This window comes from Xenopus laevis, chromosome 1L, assembly GCF_017654675.1.
Source record: "Xenopus laevis strain J_2021 chromosome 1L, Xenopus_laevis_v10.1, whole genome shotgun sequence".
Classification (NCBI taxonomy): domain Eukaryota; kingdom Metazoa; phylum Chordata; class Amphibia; order Anura; family Pipidae; genus Xenopus; species Xenopus laevis.
The window spans coordinates 177825044-177843441 of NC_054371.1; the positions used below are offsets into that span (position 1 = coordinate 177825044).

General features: G+C 37.8%; 1 protein-coding gene across 2 annotated transcripts in view; it reads left to right on the plus strand.

Moving 5' to 3' along the window:
* The first annotated feature begins 13368 nt into the window (after positions 1-13368).
* LOC108695671 (rabphilin-3A) overlaps positions 13369-18398 on the plus strand; it is a 121231-nt gene continuing 116201 nt past the window's right edge. Inside the window, exon 1 of one of the 2 annotated variants that reach the window (XM_041567840.1) lies at positions 13369-13791. The gene's annotated coding sequence lies outside the window, so the exon portion shown is untranslated. The remainder of the gene's footprint in view (positions 13792-18398) is intronic. The other variant, XM_041567838.1, reaches the window with a different exon arrangement.

An 18398-nucleotide genomic window follows, 5' to 3' on the forward strand; every position in this document is an offset into this window, starting at 1 on the left:
AGATATGAGGGTACTAGTTATAATCCTAATCATAGGATTATTGACACACTTGCCTGCCCTTATCATTTTTAGGGAGCACTAGAGGAGAAAGCAGCACAAGTCAGACATAGTATTATTATTTTAAAGCACATTTCTTACATCTTACATCTTAACTGATTGTTGTCTATTGTTAAACTAATGAAAATATGCAGCCATGAAGGATCAGCCATACATATTTACTATGGATATCAAGAGAGATCCATCTTGATCAAAGCTTAGAAGTGAAGGGGAAAACTGCAGCTTTCCAGAGATGTGTTCAACTTGCTGCAGTAGATTTTGATTCTAGTTCTCAATAACCTGAACTCTCTGATGCACAAAAGCTTGAAAGACGCCCATGCGGCTTAGTTTTTACATGTATTCTTCTCAGATAAGCCTTGGGAAGGATTGTGATACTCTATAAGGATGACTATAAAGGAATTAAGCATGGTGTGATACAGTGTAGGCTTATCTTTTTATGTGTGTGTGTGTTATCATGGGCTCCCAGCGGGATTCTGGGCAGCTTGCCCAAAGACAAATTTGTTATTAGGACTAGGTTTCCTCTCTGAGGTGTCTGATAAAGTCCCCAGCTTGGAAAAAAAATATGAAAGTTGTCATCAAGACAAAGTTTTATAGACTCATATGAATCTTACTTTATCTGTGTCTCAAGCTTTTGCAATGCTGACTTCTTCCATTGCCTTATAGAACATGGAGCCGAGAAATAGAACTCATTCTACTGTTTTTAACTTAAAATATTATAGCTGATTATAGCTGCAGGACAAATTTATTAACATAGACATTTCTTCTCTTTCATTTTTATAAAATAAACTCTGGATGCAATTTGCTACGTTCTTTACCCAGAATTCCAAATTCCAGTGTGAGGGATAGTTGCACCTGACACTATTATGGCTGTTTGTGTTTACGTTTTGATGAATTGGATGCAATTGTGCTGAAAGTTGGGATTATATAATTTTCAGTGCTCATCAGTCAAAATGACATCTGTTCAGGATTCATTAGGCGCAAATGTGCTGCGTATATTGACAGAGCCTCATGTGGGAAGCCTGAACTTCCATATAGTTATACCTAGAATCGGTGCATCCATCTCACCTTCTATTACAAATTGCGTGCAAGTGCACTTATTGACCCAGGGGACCCCTGGAGCTACCAAATGGACCTGCATGGGATTTGTAATAGCAGGTGGGACAGCAATGCTAAGCGTAACTATAAGCATGCGTACAGAGATTTTTTGAATACAAGTGACTTTAATTTAATGAATAGCATTCCTTCACATTGATGGATTGTTTTGCCTCCTATAATAATTAATCATATCTTAGTTAGGGCCAAGTAAAAAGTACTGTTTTATTATTACAGAAAAAAACATAGGGCTTATTTACCAAGTGCGTGACAAAAACCAGCATAAGCTGCTATGTAATTTGCCTGCAGTTTGCTGAATTGCTGCATATCTCTTTGTTCCAAGATTGAATGTAGAGACCTGTGCCTTACACATAAATACAGTACTGCCTGAGTTCAGTGATGTTGTATAAACGAGAGATGATGGAAAACACTAATGGAAAAATAATGCAAAATTAAAGGAAAAAAACAGAAAACATGTATACATTAATTTTCTGCTCTACAGTGCCTTCATTTAGTTTACAATAATTTATTCTTCTTTATTTGTTACTTTACAAGATACAAAGTCTCATTCAAGAAAGTTAACTTAAACAAACCTTTACCAAATAATGTAACATATTTATATGCTCATGAGACGTTCCATAGCTCGATAGACCTGTTAAGCCTTCACCCAACTGCTTTACATATTACACTTTAACAAGAAGACCTCCAGTTTGCTATTATTTGCCAAGAGTTTGTTTCTTATTTGCTATGATAAATTTCTAGGTATATTTATTATCATATTGGTCTATCGTGAGCTTTCAGAAGCGAATCCAAGGTGCTTTAAATCTTGTAAACCCCTAATTGTTTATGTTCAGCAATATATTCATCTATTTTTAGTAGATCTGTTATTTTTCTGAATATAAAAAGCTAAACGGTCTTTGAATAATTGACTTCAAGCTGCATTGGAAATTGTGCGCATTACATCCCTAGCCTGCAATATAAGTAGAAAACACTAAGATTTAAAAGCAGATAATTATTTCACACAGTCTTAGAAAAAGGCAATTGTATAACGACCTTCCGTCCTCATTATTATGCATTGAGTGATAATTAGAACAATGTGTTCATCAAAGTGCAACACATTTCATATGCATCATTGTAGCTCCTCCTGAAAAAAAAAACATTTTGAAACAGGACTTTCCTATCTTCTCGGAGTAATTCATATTTTAGTAATTATCCATGTCCTTGAAACTTAATGGCTTTTCTTTGTATGGAACTAGGAACCGGTGACCTCAATATCCTCTTGGAAATGCAATACAGTGCATATTACTTACTGTAGTTATACTGATTAGATAATGTGTGATATATTATGCGCAATCTGGGCTAAAGAAAAATATCTTTTATGGCTGCTGAATAGAGCTAAAACCATTCATTTTCTGTGTACTGTGACATGTCTTTAATACAGAGAATGAAAAGCATGTTAATCATCCTCAAAATATGACCCCTCTGACCTATCTACTTATTTAATCGATAATTTCATTGGTTGTGTGTTACATGCTTTGCGAGATAAGGCAAATAAGAACAATTAAACTAATAAAGCACCTGAAAAAAAATTATACAGGAAAAATAATATAGGTATGGATCCTGTTATCCAGACCTTGGGACCTTGGGTTTTCCAGATAACTGATATTTCCTTAATTTGGATCTTCATACCTTAAGTCTACTAGAAAATCATGTAAACATTATTTAATTATATTTTAGTTTGGATCATATGCAAGACACTGTTTTGCTATTACAGAGAAAAGGGGAATCATTTTTAAATATCTGGATTTTTTTTGGATAAAATGGTGTCTATGGGATATAGCCTTTCCATAATTCTGAGCTTTCTGGATAATGGGTTTCCAGATAGCAGATCCCATACCTGTACATGGCAGGCAGTGGTCAGAAATACAGATAGAGTACATGCTATACAATAACAATTGCAAACACCACTTTAAAGGGATGTTCGATAAAATGTATCTTTATTTTTCATGGTCAAGAAGATATAAACAGGCAACATTAAAAATATCTTTGTGTGGCTCCCAAGTAAAGGTGGCGACATCGCCAAACGAGCGGATCTTTCCCCGATATGCCACTAACAGGCATGGCTATATCGGGGGTAATCTGAACGTTCGGCCCTTTGCCGAATTACGATGCGCAATGGGCTCTGGCGGGATCGGTCGGGACAAAATCAAACCTGTCCGATCGACCAAACGACCGATCTCTGCTGGACGAAAAATGTCAGCACTTTTCAGACATGGTCTGAAAATCGTACGGAAAATCCTCGATTCGTACGATAGGATCTTTGCGTCTATGGCCACGTTAAATCAGTCTGCTATCAGTAACCAGAGCCAGGGGAGAATTAAAGTGTTCAATAAGCTCCCTGTTTTTGTCAGACTAGTCCGTTACCTTTATTGAGCTTATTGAGAATGCCCCTTGACCCTACTAAGGATTCCAGCTGACAGTGCTGTAATATTATAGCATTAAGTAAGACAGGTTCTCAGTTTGTATCATTTAAATAGAACTTAAACCAGCCTTACTTATATTAAATTCCAGTAACACAACTTAATGCCTTAGCTATGAGTTAAAATGTTTTTTTTTCACATCCTTCCTGTAAATGTCAATGTTAATGGAACCCAGGTCCCTATTCATTATATAAAGATATGTGTAAACCCCTCACTTGTGAACATGTTTTATGAAATGTGTCAATATGCAATATTCCCTAAAAATCATCCTAAAAGCCCCTCTTTTACTTTTATATACACTGATTACTAAAGATTGTGTCCTAAAATACAAAAATAAGATATTCTATTTTATAAAATTTAGCAGAGATCTGGAAAATTCAAATCTCACTTTTTATTGCCCATTTCTATGACACCATAGACTTTATACAAACCTTCAGTCCCGTCAAACTTCTACTAACTTTCTGAGTTACATACTTCAGATTTTTCCTTGCATAAAATCTGAATTTAAAGCAGTGTCTGGAAGGTACATACCAGGATTAAAATAAATGTGTGGGATTTGCAATTCAAAGAATGTGCCATTTAGCGCTTGAGTAATTTATTATATGCTTTGCCGGAGGTTCTTTCCATTGATCATAAAATATCTTAAGTGTACTGTTAAAAAGCTGAACTTCCGATATTGATACCATGGGGCAGTATAATTAAGTAACACTCTATACTGTTAATTACAAAAGTATACAGATGCTTATATATTTAAACGTTTTTTAAATTGTTCCCTCATGGGAAACATTTGTCCAAATCCTTAAAGGCAAAATATCCCCCCTTATCTCATGGGCTTATGTAAACAATGTGCATAAACACTTTGAACTGTCAAAACTATACTAATTTATTTATTTTTTTACACGTAAATAAATGATTCCTCAATATGAAAGGAAACCACAATAGTCTACCTCTGATTTGGAGGCACCATTTCACAATCCTCCATAGACCATCCAAGAGCGAAGTGGCATTTTTTTAACTGCAAATCCCACACATTTATTTTAATCCTGTCATGTACCTTCCAGCTTTCAACAGGTAACCGTCTTTCCTCTGACTCATGATCAGGGACATTTACATCTGCAAGTTCATGCAATGAAGAATGCAGGCTTACACAGGCACAACTCACTTTGAAAAAAGTCCTGCTTGGATTGTAATGGTTAAGCCGAGCTTAGGAGAGGTGGTTCAGAGACAAAATAGGAGCTGACAGCTAGAGCAGAGTTTCTATGGGAACCAGCAATGCCAGATATACATTAGCTGCTAGATGCGTATTTAGTAATCTGAATTGAGAAGAACTGAGTATGCTCAGTAGCCAACAGCCAAATAAAGTTTCTGAAGGAGAGGGCCTGGGTTAGAGGAGGAGAAGGAATCATAAGTGATTGATTGGATGCCGCAGCATTACTATTAACCTTCTAACAACCAGAGTGGCAGCGGCAGGTGTTTAAAGAGGCTATTCACATATTACATTTTTGTGGGGGGTTTACATGTCCTTTAAGGAGTGTCAGGAGTCTTAACCCAAAACTGGGCTTTGCTGCACCTTTTGACACCACTGCATTCCACGGGGTGCAAGTGTTTCATAAGTGAGCACTAGGGGGTACCTTTTTGCACCCCTTCACACTCTAGCACTTGTACCCTGGGGAATGGAAAATAACCCCTTTACATTTTTTAATGATAATAGCTTGTATGAAAAAGTAGTAGCTCAAAGGAGATAGCCAAATGAATAGCTGTAAGTTGGGCTGCAACTCATGCAGTGACGTTAGTAAAGCCTACTTGGTCTCATAGCAAAATGACTTTAGAGCTTATCAATCAGCGTCCCACTGGGCCTCTGTATCGACTGGCCCCCTGCAGACACAGGGTCTGTTTTCACTTCACTTACACCCCTATTGTAAAAAAAACACATATGTTTATGCTAATTTTCCCATCTGTTGAAAATGACCCGACACTACTGACGCGTGTGATAAAAATGACAGTGTGTTAGAAAATGAGTAATGTCACTGTGGTGTCCGTTTAATGAACCATAGAAGGTATGTCCTAATGAAAGGCACAGTAGATAATATTCAACATTTATAAATCAAAAATATTACTTAATTATAAAAATATGGGTAACTGGATCAATTTATTTATTTTTTTAATGTTCCAAGACTGACTTTATTGCTCAGCTATCTGTCATTCTTGGGTTTAAAAGTGTAGTGTCCGATCAGTATTGCTATGGTACTTTAATTTCCATTTCTATTCTGAAGGCTGGGGGTTTGTGCTTCATAGAGCATGACTGGGAGGCTTTCTCTCTAATATCTCCTATGGATATCTAGAGCAGTATAAACCCTGTCACTTCACGAGAGCGATTCCTACATTCCCTTTCCAGCATCTCAGTCTAAACTGTGCCAAGGTCCTGTCTGTAAATGTTAAAGCTGTTTCTCTCTGAATGAAATGTAACATATCATTAATTATGGTTCATTATAGTCCCTGCTTGGGCTGTAATATCATCACTGTTTGCACGGATTGCTGCAGGGGCCTTTTTTGGATTAAATCATGGTTGGCAAATGGTAGCCAGAAGTCACAGATTAAACAGGACAACAGGGTTCAAATAACATGGGCAGACTGACAGCTTGCATAGCACTCTATTTTATTTCATTATCTGTAATTTTAATATAGCACTGCCGCATTCATGCAATGCTTTACAGAGATAATACACATTATCATTTACATCAGTCCCTGCTCCAAAGGAGCTTACAATCTAAGTCACACTATGACAGTTAGAACACATTTTCTTTATAAAATAAAATAATAATATTATTATGCTATAATAATAATTATATAATTATTAAACCTGCACATTATATTTTGCTATTTAGCTCTATTCTAAGAACAGTTCAAAAGTAAACATTTATAACAATCAATGCAATTCAGAGAAACAAACTGGAATTCGAATCAGAATAATAATGTCCTTTCAAACTATTTACATCAAATTAACTCCAGGCTTGCTTTCATTTAAAAGTGAAATCAGGATGTTAATGCAGCCTTCTGTGTTCTAGGCTTGCACTGCAATGTGCCAGAAACAAGAATTTTTATACAGAACTTTTATACTGTCATTATGGTTATGTGTAACATTATTTGCTATATGGTGGTGTCAAAGTGTGGATAAAAGAGAGGGCATATAAAAATATATTATTAAAGGACTTGGTTGAGTGGCTAAGGAAGGAAAATAATAAATTAATGATATCCTTTAAAAAAAAAACACATTTTCAGGAGAAGGATAGATGTAGAGTGGGAGCTTGTATTTAATTATTATAATGAAAGCTCTGAGACAGTTTTAGTACAGAAAGGTATCTCCATTCCCCTTCTGCCACACACACAGCTGGTTTCTCATGGTTATGTAAACTGTACTTTACTAAAGAGATGATAAAAATTGTATAGTGAAATGGGTCAAGCAAACGACAATGTAGCCAGTGTCTCTTTTTGCTGCAACTTTGCTTTCTACATCATTACCTTTATTACCATTTCATGTTGAGAATTATACTCTTAGGTTCTGATTTTTTAGGTGGTTGCAGAAAATAAATATCACAAAAGATGGGGAGTGCCATGGAATCGTTGAGGCAGCCATTTGGGAACCCATAAGGGAAACTCAGTATTAAGGGGATTATTTATCAAAGGTTGAGTTTGTGAGTTTTTTTCTACCTCGAATAAACTCACAACTGGAATATTTGCTTATTTATGAAAAAAAACTGAAAGTAAAAAAACTCGACTGAATACAATCGGGGGGGAAAAACTTGAATACTTGAATTGATTGAGTTATTGGTGAAAAAACCTCGAATTGATTGAGTTTTCTAGTGCAAACCACCGAAAACCCCCCAAAATCATGAAGGCTTAAAACATCTTCAAATGGTTCAAGGGATCTCTGCCATTGACTTCTACATGACCTCGCCAGGTTTTAGCATTTTCAGATTCTGGCTTTTTGCAGCTTCAGGGCATAATAAATGTCGAAAGATTTAATTTTTATCCCAAAAAAAGTTTTTACTGAAACTACCCTTTAAAAACTCGATTTTTTCAGGTAAAACACAACTTGACCCCCCAAATGTTAAATAAATAACCCCCTACATTTTGCTCATCAAAATGTAAAGAATGTGCTTGGTTTAGTTTCATTCTGTTTTAAAATGTTACCACCATATGTAATAAAAGACATAGGGTTTGCCCAGGAGCAGTAACCCAAAGCAACAAATAAGATGTTCCCTTTTAAACAGGTGACCTGTAAATTCTTTCTGCTGATTGGTTGCTATGGGTTATTATTTCTGGGTAAATGTAGCGCCTTTTATTACATAACCCCTTAAAGTAATCTCATCCTTCTTCCACTGAATGGGGCAAGTGTCTTTACAATTCACAATGACCTCAAAGATGTTAATCAATATATGGATTGTGTTTATGTACTACACTGCTTGAGCCCTTTGGTCCAATTCTTTAGTGCTTCATGTTGTTGTTTTAATGTATAAAGGCTAAAGTAATAACTGCTGAAAAATTAACATAGGTTATAACTCATATAATAATGTGAATAGATCACAATATGAACATCTGATGTTACCCTATAATAATGACTTCATATAAATACAGGTATGGGACCTGTTATCCAGAATGCTCGGGACCTGGGGTTTTTCTGGATAACGGTTATTTCCATAATTTAGCTCTTCATACCTTAAATCTACTAGAAAATCCTATAAACATTAAATTAATCCAATAGGCTGGTTTTGCTTCAAGAAAGGATTAATTATATCTTAGTTAGCATCAAGCACAAACTACTGTTTTATTATTACAGAGAAAAAGGAAATCATTTTTTTATTATTTGGATAAAATGGAGTCTATGGGAGATGGCCTTTTTATAACTCTGAGCTTTTTGGATAATGGGTTTCTGGATAAACCATCCAATACCTGTAGTTTCCTTATTTAATTTCCTAAGTCAGTATATTAATTGGGGGGTTGGTGGAATTTATCTAAAGTTTTTTAATTAATTAAGGGGAAGTGGAGTTTGCCCTTACACACACTGTCCATGTCAAGTAGTAATTGTTTGATATATAAGTTGCATAAGTTCTTATGGAGGTTACAGAAACGTCTACAACATTTTTACACACGTTATGTAATTTACATAAGTCAAAATTTGATTTGGCCCAGGACAACAGTTCCTCCACATGATTTAGAATATAGTCAGTGTTGGACTGGGGTGCCAGGGGCTCACCAGAAAACCTTAGGCTGAGGGCCCACTTTCCAAAACTATTATTCCTCCTCTACTCACTCAACCTCTTTATTCTCCTAGTCTCTTTTCTCTACATACTATGCTCTGTTCTTCCATTATTAAACCTCTTTGTTCTCATAAAGAAATAGGGAATGACCATGAAATAGGCCAAATGTTTAGAAGCAAGAGGCCCACTGACACCTGGGCCCAAGGATTTTATTATTATCTTTAAAGGAAAACTATACCCCCCAAACAATGTAGGTCTCTATTAAAAGATACTGAGTAAAACAGCTCATGTGTAAAACCCTGCTTCATGTAAATGAACCATTATCATACTAATATACTTTTTTAGTAGTATGTGCCATCATAAATAGAAAATTGCCATTTTAAAAAATAAGGGCCGCCCCCCCTGAGATCGTAAGATTCACTGTGCACACATACAAACCACATGTAAGGTCACATGAGCCAATTAACAGACAGAGTTCTGCCTTTTGCTTCCTCACTTCTTCCTGTTACAGTTAGTGTTATAGTATTTCTGGTCAGGTGATCTCTGAGGCAGCACAGATAGAGTCACGAAATGGTGGTTGAAGGCAAGAGATGTAAAAGGGCAATATTTATGTAAATATATATTCCAGTTTGGTAAGATTCTTTAATATGTCATTCAATTTGGTATAAACTATCTGTTGCTTAAGTGTTCATTTTGGGGGTATAGTTTTCCTTTAATATTATTATCCCTTATGTTTATAGTGTAGAAATATTATGTGGGTCTATACACAGATTAAACATCAATCACATTAGACCCTACTATTATAGTACATCTCAGACCAAAATATAATAATGTCCCCTAGCATAAAACTTGCTTATAACACGCAGCATTTATAGCATATCATGGTTTTCTCTAGTTTAAAGCCTGCTCAACATACTGGCCATAAGTTCAAAGTAAAAACCCGGGGCTGAACGCAATGTGCCATATAGGCATATAGTCTCTCACTGAAGTACATAGAATGTGGGATATAGATGCATAAAAACACGGAATCACCCGATCATGGATCAGATTTTGCAGCATCCCATGTAATCGTGTTCCATGATGAGATTTTGTATAGTTCAACCCATTTTGTAAATATGCCAGAAGAAGTAACTTTTGGCTCACAGTGGGCTCAGTGTGCAACGCAGCTGATTCACCTGGAGAGAGAACTACAGGTATGGGACCTGTTATCCAGAATGATCGGGACCTGGGGTTTTCCAGATAATAGATCTTTCCGTAATTTGGGTCTTCATGCCTTAAAGGGGACCCGTCACCCAAAAAAATTATTCAAAATCCTATTTTATCACATTTGTCAAGCAAAATTAACTTTAATGACACTATATAAATTATTTTAATCTTGTTTCCTCCAGTCTGGGATTTCAAAATTAAAGCAAGCAGGCAGCAGCCATTTTGTGGACACTGTTATTAAGGCAAGTCTTGTATCATCTCAGAATCTTGTTTGTGCACCAGAATGGGGGACCCGATGTCCATCCCCATGCACTGGTTACACAATTAAATGGTGAAGAGAATAGGGGAATATGTGGAGAGCAGTGACATCTATGGCATAGAGGAGTGGCAGACAATATTCGATTGACAGCTGAAATTTTTAAATGAGCTTACAACAGCTATGAATGCTTTAATAAAAAATAGAAATTGGATTTCATGTTTAATTTGAAAAGGACTTTTATTATACAGATTTTTGTGTCTGGGTGACAGGTCCACTTTAAGTCTACTAGAAATTCATTTAAACATTAAATAAACCCAATAGGCTGGTTTTGCTTCCAATAAGGATTAATTGTATCTTAGTTGGGATCAAGTACAAGGTACTGTTTTATTATTACAGAGAAATAGGAAATCATGTTTTAAAATATTTGGATTATTTGGATAAAATGGAGTCTATAGGAGACAGCCATTCCGTAATTCGGAGCTTTCTGGATATCGGGTTTCCGGATAAGGGATACTATACCTGTACAAGAAGAATCTTATAAAGGTATGGGAATAGTATGCAGAATGCTTGGACCCTGGGTTTTTCCAGATAATTAGAAAGTACTGTTTTATTATTCCTGAGACAAAAAAAAAATCTATTTTAAACATTGGCGTTTCACCAAAAACGAAAATTCCCCTCATCATCGACAATTTACAGGACAATACACCAAGTTTTGAAAAATTAACTTTGCAGTGGTGAAAAATCTCTTTCCATTGGTGTAAATTCAACCCTCTTTTCCAGGTGAAAGAACACAATATATTTCTCCAGGTTCACGCTGGTGAACTACAGTTATAAAGCTAGAATAGCCAGATTTAAATCTAATTATCAACCTCAGCTCCTCCATCCTATTTACCCACATACGTCATTTTTGCATGGTGAAATTTCTCTAGAAAATGTTCCCCATTACTACTATATGGGGAAAATACAATGTTGATTTTTTAAAGAGAATTTACGTCAGGAGAAAATCCACCACATTCTCTTGAAAAATTGTACATACAAATTTAAGGTAAATATGAGATGTGTTTTAAAAATACAGCTGGCGAATTGAGGTAAACTTTGGTGAAGTTGGATAAAGAGAAAATTCACACTTACATACTTATGTGCCCCGTGGAAGATGGACTCTGCGTAAATTGGACAATGAGTATTTGGATAAGGAAGCCCATGTATGGCAGAGAATCTGCAGGCCACAGAAAGGGTCACCAGGCACAGACCTTTAATGATTTCTGATATATAACTTTTAATAATTCCTTGCTTCCTCAGCAGCTGCATGAGCTAACTAGAACTAACTCTCCCTGTTTTATAAGGCCTCCATTTTCTGGAGAAACAGACATCAAGAGTTTGAATTTGAGCAGGCACTCAATGAGTAATCCATCTATAGGCAGAGAGGTAAAAGTAAAAGCAATATTGGGTTATTCAGTACCCATTATGGAAGCATCCTTACAGGTTTCCTGCTAACAACATAGGCTAGTCTTTATATTGTGGATTCTTCTCCCCTAGCTAAAGGCTCAGGGTCAGGCCTCATTTACAAATGGGATGCCCCTAGGCTGGCGCCGCTTAGTGTCCCCCCTTCCCCTGTGAATGCATGCACGGGTTCTATCTCGTTGGGTACAGAGCACTTGGAATTGGAGCACGGGGGATTTAAAGAGCTCACAAATCTCCCGTTGTCTCCGGGCTCTGAACCCTTTCATATGTGGCTGGGCGTCATTCCACCTCTGAAACTATGTCGCCCTAGGCCTTCCGAAAAATCCGGGCCTGGTCTGGACAGTGCACCTGGGCCTCCACGTGACCTTGTGAGTTGTGGACATAACTATTATCTGGTTTAAAAAGTGCCTGGGCCAATCACCCTATAAGATGGCTCTGGTCCTATTCAGTTGCCAAGATCTTCCTTCCCACACATACACAGAACCTCTTCTTATTCACTAGCATCTTCCACTGTCATCTTAATTGCAGGTTACAGCTCAGTTAAGCAGCATGTGCTATAGACAATACGTACAGAATATCAACAGAGGTACATGGGGGGGGGGTATAATCTCAGTTCTCATTGTCAGCTGCATTGTGGAATAAACAATTTTAGTCATCCATCAGGCTGACACAGCAGGATTAATAACAAGGCAACAAACATCTAACATGCTGATCATTTGTGAGCTAACACAACCGTGAAATTTAATTTTAATAATGCTCATTTTTCTTTCACGTGAGCCACCATTCTCTTCAGGTAAGTAGAACTGAAGGGTGCATATTAATGGCGTACAACATACAGTCCAATGTAAGTAAGGGGGCAATGCCAATCATTAGTGTCAAGCCACCAGCAAACTGTTGTGGTCTTCCTGTTCTGTACAAAGGGTTTTAATAAGATCTGTAATTAAGTGCTGTTAATTAACTGTACGGCTGTTACCGCCATATAAATATACACCCTATTAATGTAATTAGATATGAAAGATAGGTTAGCCTCAGCAGTCCCCTAAAGATTTATTTTCCTGTTTCCCCCCCACATATTAAAGATCTGCTGCATCTGTGGATGATTAGTTTGTTTCATAGTGATCATAAATGAATTATGCGCCTTCCCTGGGGAACAAGGGGGAGCAGAAAGCTTTTCTAATGCCACTCACATATTTTATTTATTTTTAGCTCCCGCTGGCTGCGTCCGATTATTAATGTAGAACAGGAATGTCTATATTGTGGCCTCTCCGCTGCCATTGTACTACAACTCCCAGCATTCTCTGAAAGCTAAAGGACCTAGGTAGCTGTAGTTGGACAAGAGCTGGAGGACAGCAGGTTGTGCCCCCTTATACATTAAGGGATATTTTAGATTCCTCTACCTTCAAAATCCCCAAGCTGAACAGAAATTTGCTGGGATACAGGCATTGATTTGTATGAATGGTATGCAGTTGATTCAACTGCTAATCAGCCTTTACAGCTTCTGTATTTTGCAGTTGTCCGGTTTTGAGATGATGCTATGGAAACCCAGCGAGAGGGACTGTGAATGGTGCGTGCTCACTCTTGAGGGCTAATGGTGTGAGAGTCATTCATGCAGCATGGCTAGGTGCTCTCTGCAGTACACTACTGCTGCTGCTTTTGCTGCTGCTGCTTCTACTGCTGCTACTGGCAGGCTCTATTGATTGTATCACTGCTCCCAGCCCAGGAGAGTGCGCGCACACTGTCTGCTCAGCAAGCCATTCAGCTCAAGCATTTGTTGCCTTTCCCAGAGTCAGCTGCAGACCTACCGGACTGACATGTAGAGCTCTAGCACTTTTTTCATACTGCTCTGCTCTCTCTTTGTATCCTGAATTTTCTCCAACTCTGCAGAGGTTCCTGGTGTTCCATTCAATCCAGGCTCCATAGGAGAGGGGTCTGGTGCTACAGATTCCGCTGCTGCTGCTTCTGCTCTACATTACTTTAGGTAAATACTGTCTGCATTCTAGTGGTATGTTTGCAATGGATTTGCTCACTTATTATACTACATGCAAGTGAATGAACAGGTTAGGGTTTTGTGGCATAACTGTTCAGCGGGGACAAGCTATTTTTTTTTATAGGGGCATGGACAGATTTTCAGACTGCAGGATTTAAACCGGTTTTTCTGCAAACTGACATGTATTTCCAATTTCACGCTGCATGACTTAGAGAGGAGTTCATTTATGCTATGTACCACAGCATACATTTCTACATGACTACATATAATCCTGACGAATACGCTACAGAATTGTTACACGCATTGCAGGGCAATATTTTCTACTACATTGTACCGAAACACAAGTTCAGGTGAAGTCATATGTAAAATGTATTATGTTGGTTATTTTATGCCTATGTACCTGCTTTAATACAGAGGGTTTGTTGCGTGCACTTGTATAATTCCCAAAGAGCCACGCAATACCCCCCTCCTTGCTTGGGTAAAGCTGTTCTTTGGGAGAACAATGAATTAAAATGATAAATGTTTGGGGTATACCTACTTAATACACCACAGCGGTGATATTAAAAGCACTTGACGGCTGAATGGTTTTGTCAATATAGTAATCTAAGTTTGCTAATCTCCAGTGGACATTTGAGCAAAATAAGGAGCTAGCCAACTCCTTTGTCATCGAAGGCCAATTACTGTATGTAACCTTATTACAGCAAAGAGGTAACAGTTAGCACAAAGCCACTGCATTAGAACAGTTGAAATGAATTGCATATATCCTGCCTTTTTGTAAGAGAATAGTGGGGCAGAACTCTGATGCTCTCAGTACTACGGACACCAATCGTTCATCTCTCATTCATTATGACTTTGCAAACTGGAAAATCCTCTTCACAAGGTTTTCGCTTTCACAACGTTTATTAAATACTGTCACATTCTTCGGCATAAAAGCTCTCTGTGCTAATGCTGTATATAATAACCCCATGTATTCTTTTTCTATTTCTTCAATTTCATTGTATTTTTTTTTTTTTCAAAAATAGTACATTTGACACTGCCCTCATTAATTTGACAACTGGTGATTCACAAGTCGGGTAATAATATTTACTTCCAGCTGGTGAATTCATTGCGCTGAATCCGAGAGTGAAAAAATGCAGGATTATTAACGTGCACTAAGGTTGGACGGTATTTTTCACAGATTTAACTCCATTATGTGCTCTTTACTCGCCCACCATGAGAATAGATTGTACAGCCAGGGGAGGTTAACTTACCCTTTATTAGACAGTTGCATTGTTCCCATTCAGCTCTGCAGAGTTTATGAATGAATGACTTTTCCAGTATGGAAGCAAATTGCATGAGATGGCACATATACTTTACAATTTATTAAGGTGATGTTAGAATGGCAAAATGGCTGATTTGCCTAAAGAGAAATATCAAAAAACAAACAGCTATAAAAGACTGAGCAGTTCCAAGTCAATCTTTTTGTCTGACTAATAGAGTACCTTAGGTAAAAGTGTGCCTTGCAGCTGATCATAGTTTGGAATGTGGGACACGGGGTGGGGTTTTGTGATAAAGATGTAAGTAATAAGCCATCAGTGAAGTCCCTGGTGTTGCTATTTGTCTTGCACCCTTTTAGACTGCAGTGCAGATGTATATGTACCGTCCCATGTGGTGAATGACAGTAAAAGGACTGGATCTAGTGCTTCTACTTTATTGCAATACCATTTGCAAAAACTGTTTTTTTTTGTCTAATCGAGCACTTTTTTTTATTTATAAAACAAGCATCACTAAATACAATCGGTTGCTGCTGAACCATCATGAAAGACCAACTTAAGCCATAGCAGAATAAGTGCTACAATCCACAGGAATGCTGAGTCAAGGTGCAGCACCCCTAAGTAGACTGTATGCCACCAACCTGATCCCCTTTATGTACTATACTGGCTAATGGTTAAGACTCCCCTTGCAGTCATTTTATGCACATGCCTGGATACATGTTCCCTAGGAACCTGCAACCTGGGACTGTGCTCTATTCAGATGCTTTGTGGGGGAGGATAAATTGTACCTTTGGGTATAGAGCGATCACAGGCATGACTTAGTATTCATACACATGGGAATCATTTCAGTAACCATATGCAGCCTTATTATTGCAGCTGCGTATTCAAATATTTTATTCTGAAGCACCTTGTCAGTTAATAATTGCCTAAGTATCACAAATATGTGCAGGCAACTGAGCATTGAGGTATATGGCATAGACAGTTGTCTTTGGGAGTCCAAATAGAAGTAAAAAGCCTTGGTCTTGTACATAGTCATGCTGTGCATTAAAAGGATCCAAGTAAGACAAGTTGGCAACCAAACCACTTAATGTCAGCAGTTGTACTTTATGGTTATTCCTGCAAGATAGGCTGGATAGAAAGGGAGCCCCCAGGGTATTTTAAAGTGTATCACTGGCTATATCATAATAAATGTTCATTTAAAAGTGACCTACTCCTTGAAGGAATAGTTCAGTGTGAAAATAAAAACCGTATAAATAGGCTGTGCAAAATAAAAAATGTTTCTAATATAGTTAGTTAGCCAAAAATGTAATGTGTAAAGGCTGGAGTGACTTTATGTCTAATATAATAGCCAGAACACTACTTCCTGCTTTTCAGCTCTATAACTCTAAGTTAGTCAGCGACTTGAAGGGGGGCCACATGGTACATTTCTGTTCAGTGAGTTTGCAATTGATCCTCAGCATTCAGCTCAGATTCAAAAGCAACAGATATGACCCATGTGGCCCCCCTTCAGGTCTCTGATTGGTTACTGCCTGGTAACCAGTCAGTGTAAACCAAGAGAGCTGAAAAGTAGGAAGTAGAGTTCTGGCTATTATGTTACACATCCAGTCACTCCAGCCTTTGTACATTACATTTTTGCCTAAATAACTATATTAGAAACATTTTTTATTTTGCACAGCCTATCTATTTACCCAGTTTTTATTTTTACACTGAACAATTCCTTTAAGGGACACTCCTGGTGTGTACTACAAGCTTATATCACAAAACTCCTTCCACCACCATTCCATACAGTCTGTACATCTATATGAAGTGCCATAGTGTAATATAAAAGTGATGGATCTGTGGCCTGCTTTAACTGGTGGCCAACAGACTTTAGGGGTCATTTACAAATTCAAGTGCAGTGTGCAAAATGTGATTCCCAATGCAAAGTGCCATGTCTAACATGTAAGGTAGCATTTTCCTCAGAATTCAAGAATAACTGTGCTCTATGCTCATTGTGTGAAAATGGATGCAGTTGTGCTTTGATGCATATTGGATGCAAGATGCATCTAATATTGTCAGGGCTGACCCACTTCTGTGAATGAAATATGTCATGTGCAATTGATTTGCTGGCCACAAGTCTAAGGCGGTACAGTGGGAAGCTGGGAGCTAGTACCAGGTCCAAGGTTCTCCAGCAACGATAGGCACAGTTATTCAACATTTCATATGGCAACCATATGAAAGTGCAGGAGAGAGTTTGGACACAAGTAACATATAACATGGCTACCTGAGACTGGCACAATCCCAGAAAGAACACCCAGCAGGCCTTTACTGTAGGAAGTAGGCATGGCACAGTTGATGTCATCAGCCAAGGAAAAATATTTATCAAACAACCTCTTCCAGGTTCACAGGAGCAGACCAGAGCCAAATGACTAGGAACATTAAGTTGCATGAGTTATACTTCACAGTGAAACCTCTCTCATTCTCACTATCTCACACAAACAGCATGTATTCCCTGATGCCTCCAGGACCCCTGTTATGTGGAAGTGCACTGGCAGAGTGCCATTAGTCATTGATGGGGGCTTCACTTCCGATTAAACTGTCTTCTTGCTTTTCTGCTGTGTCCAACAAACAGTGCCAAAGCTTCCCCACTAGATGGCCACTAACCTAGTCCTAAATGCTCTCAATCCCAAACACAATTGCCTTTCTTCTCTACCACAACTACTCATTCCTTGTGGGCACTTCTTGCTAGTTACCCCAACTACCACTAGCCCCTAGAGCGAGCTAATCAAAATAAAGTATCTCTAGTATTCTAATCAAGCATAGGGCTGGTACCCACCTGGTCTGTTTCAGTTGCTGTTGATGTTAGGAAGTGCCTAGCTTATGCACTTCCATTTATAGGCTCCTGAAGGGGATTTCCCCTACAGACCAATCACAATTTTTGGTGTCTCTTGGTGGCTGAACTAAATATTGCCTGAACTATGTACACTATGAAAAATAAAAGTTATTTTTCACCTCCTTACAAGTACCTTGATGAATTGTCAATATACACTCTCCATTGTGTCCATTGTATACATTGGGCTCTCCATGTTTTACTGTACAGTGCTTTTTGAATTATTAGATTCCTTCCCACCCTGTTATTCCTGTTAATATTCCTGGGCAATGACCCCAATGATTTTTTTCTTGGCAATAATCAGTGTGACAAACCACCAAGAATTGCCACACATCGCTTCACATTATAATGATGCAATGACACATACTACCTAAGGTTATAAACATCATTATTACATTGGAATTATTGATTTACAAGCCAAAAGCATAATTGTGTTTATAAAGAGTAAACCTAAGGAGCTGGCCTGTGCTATGTCC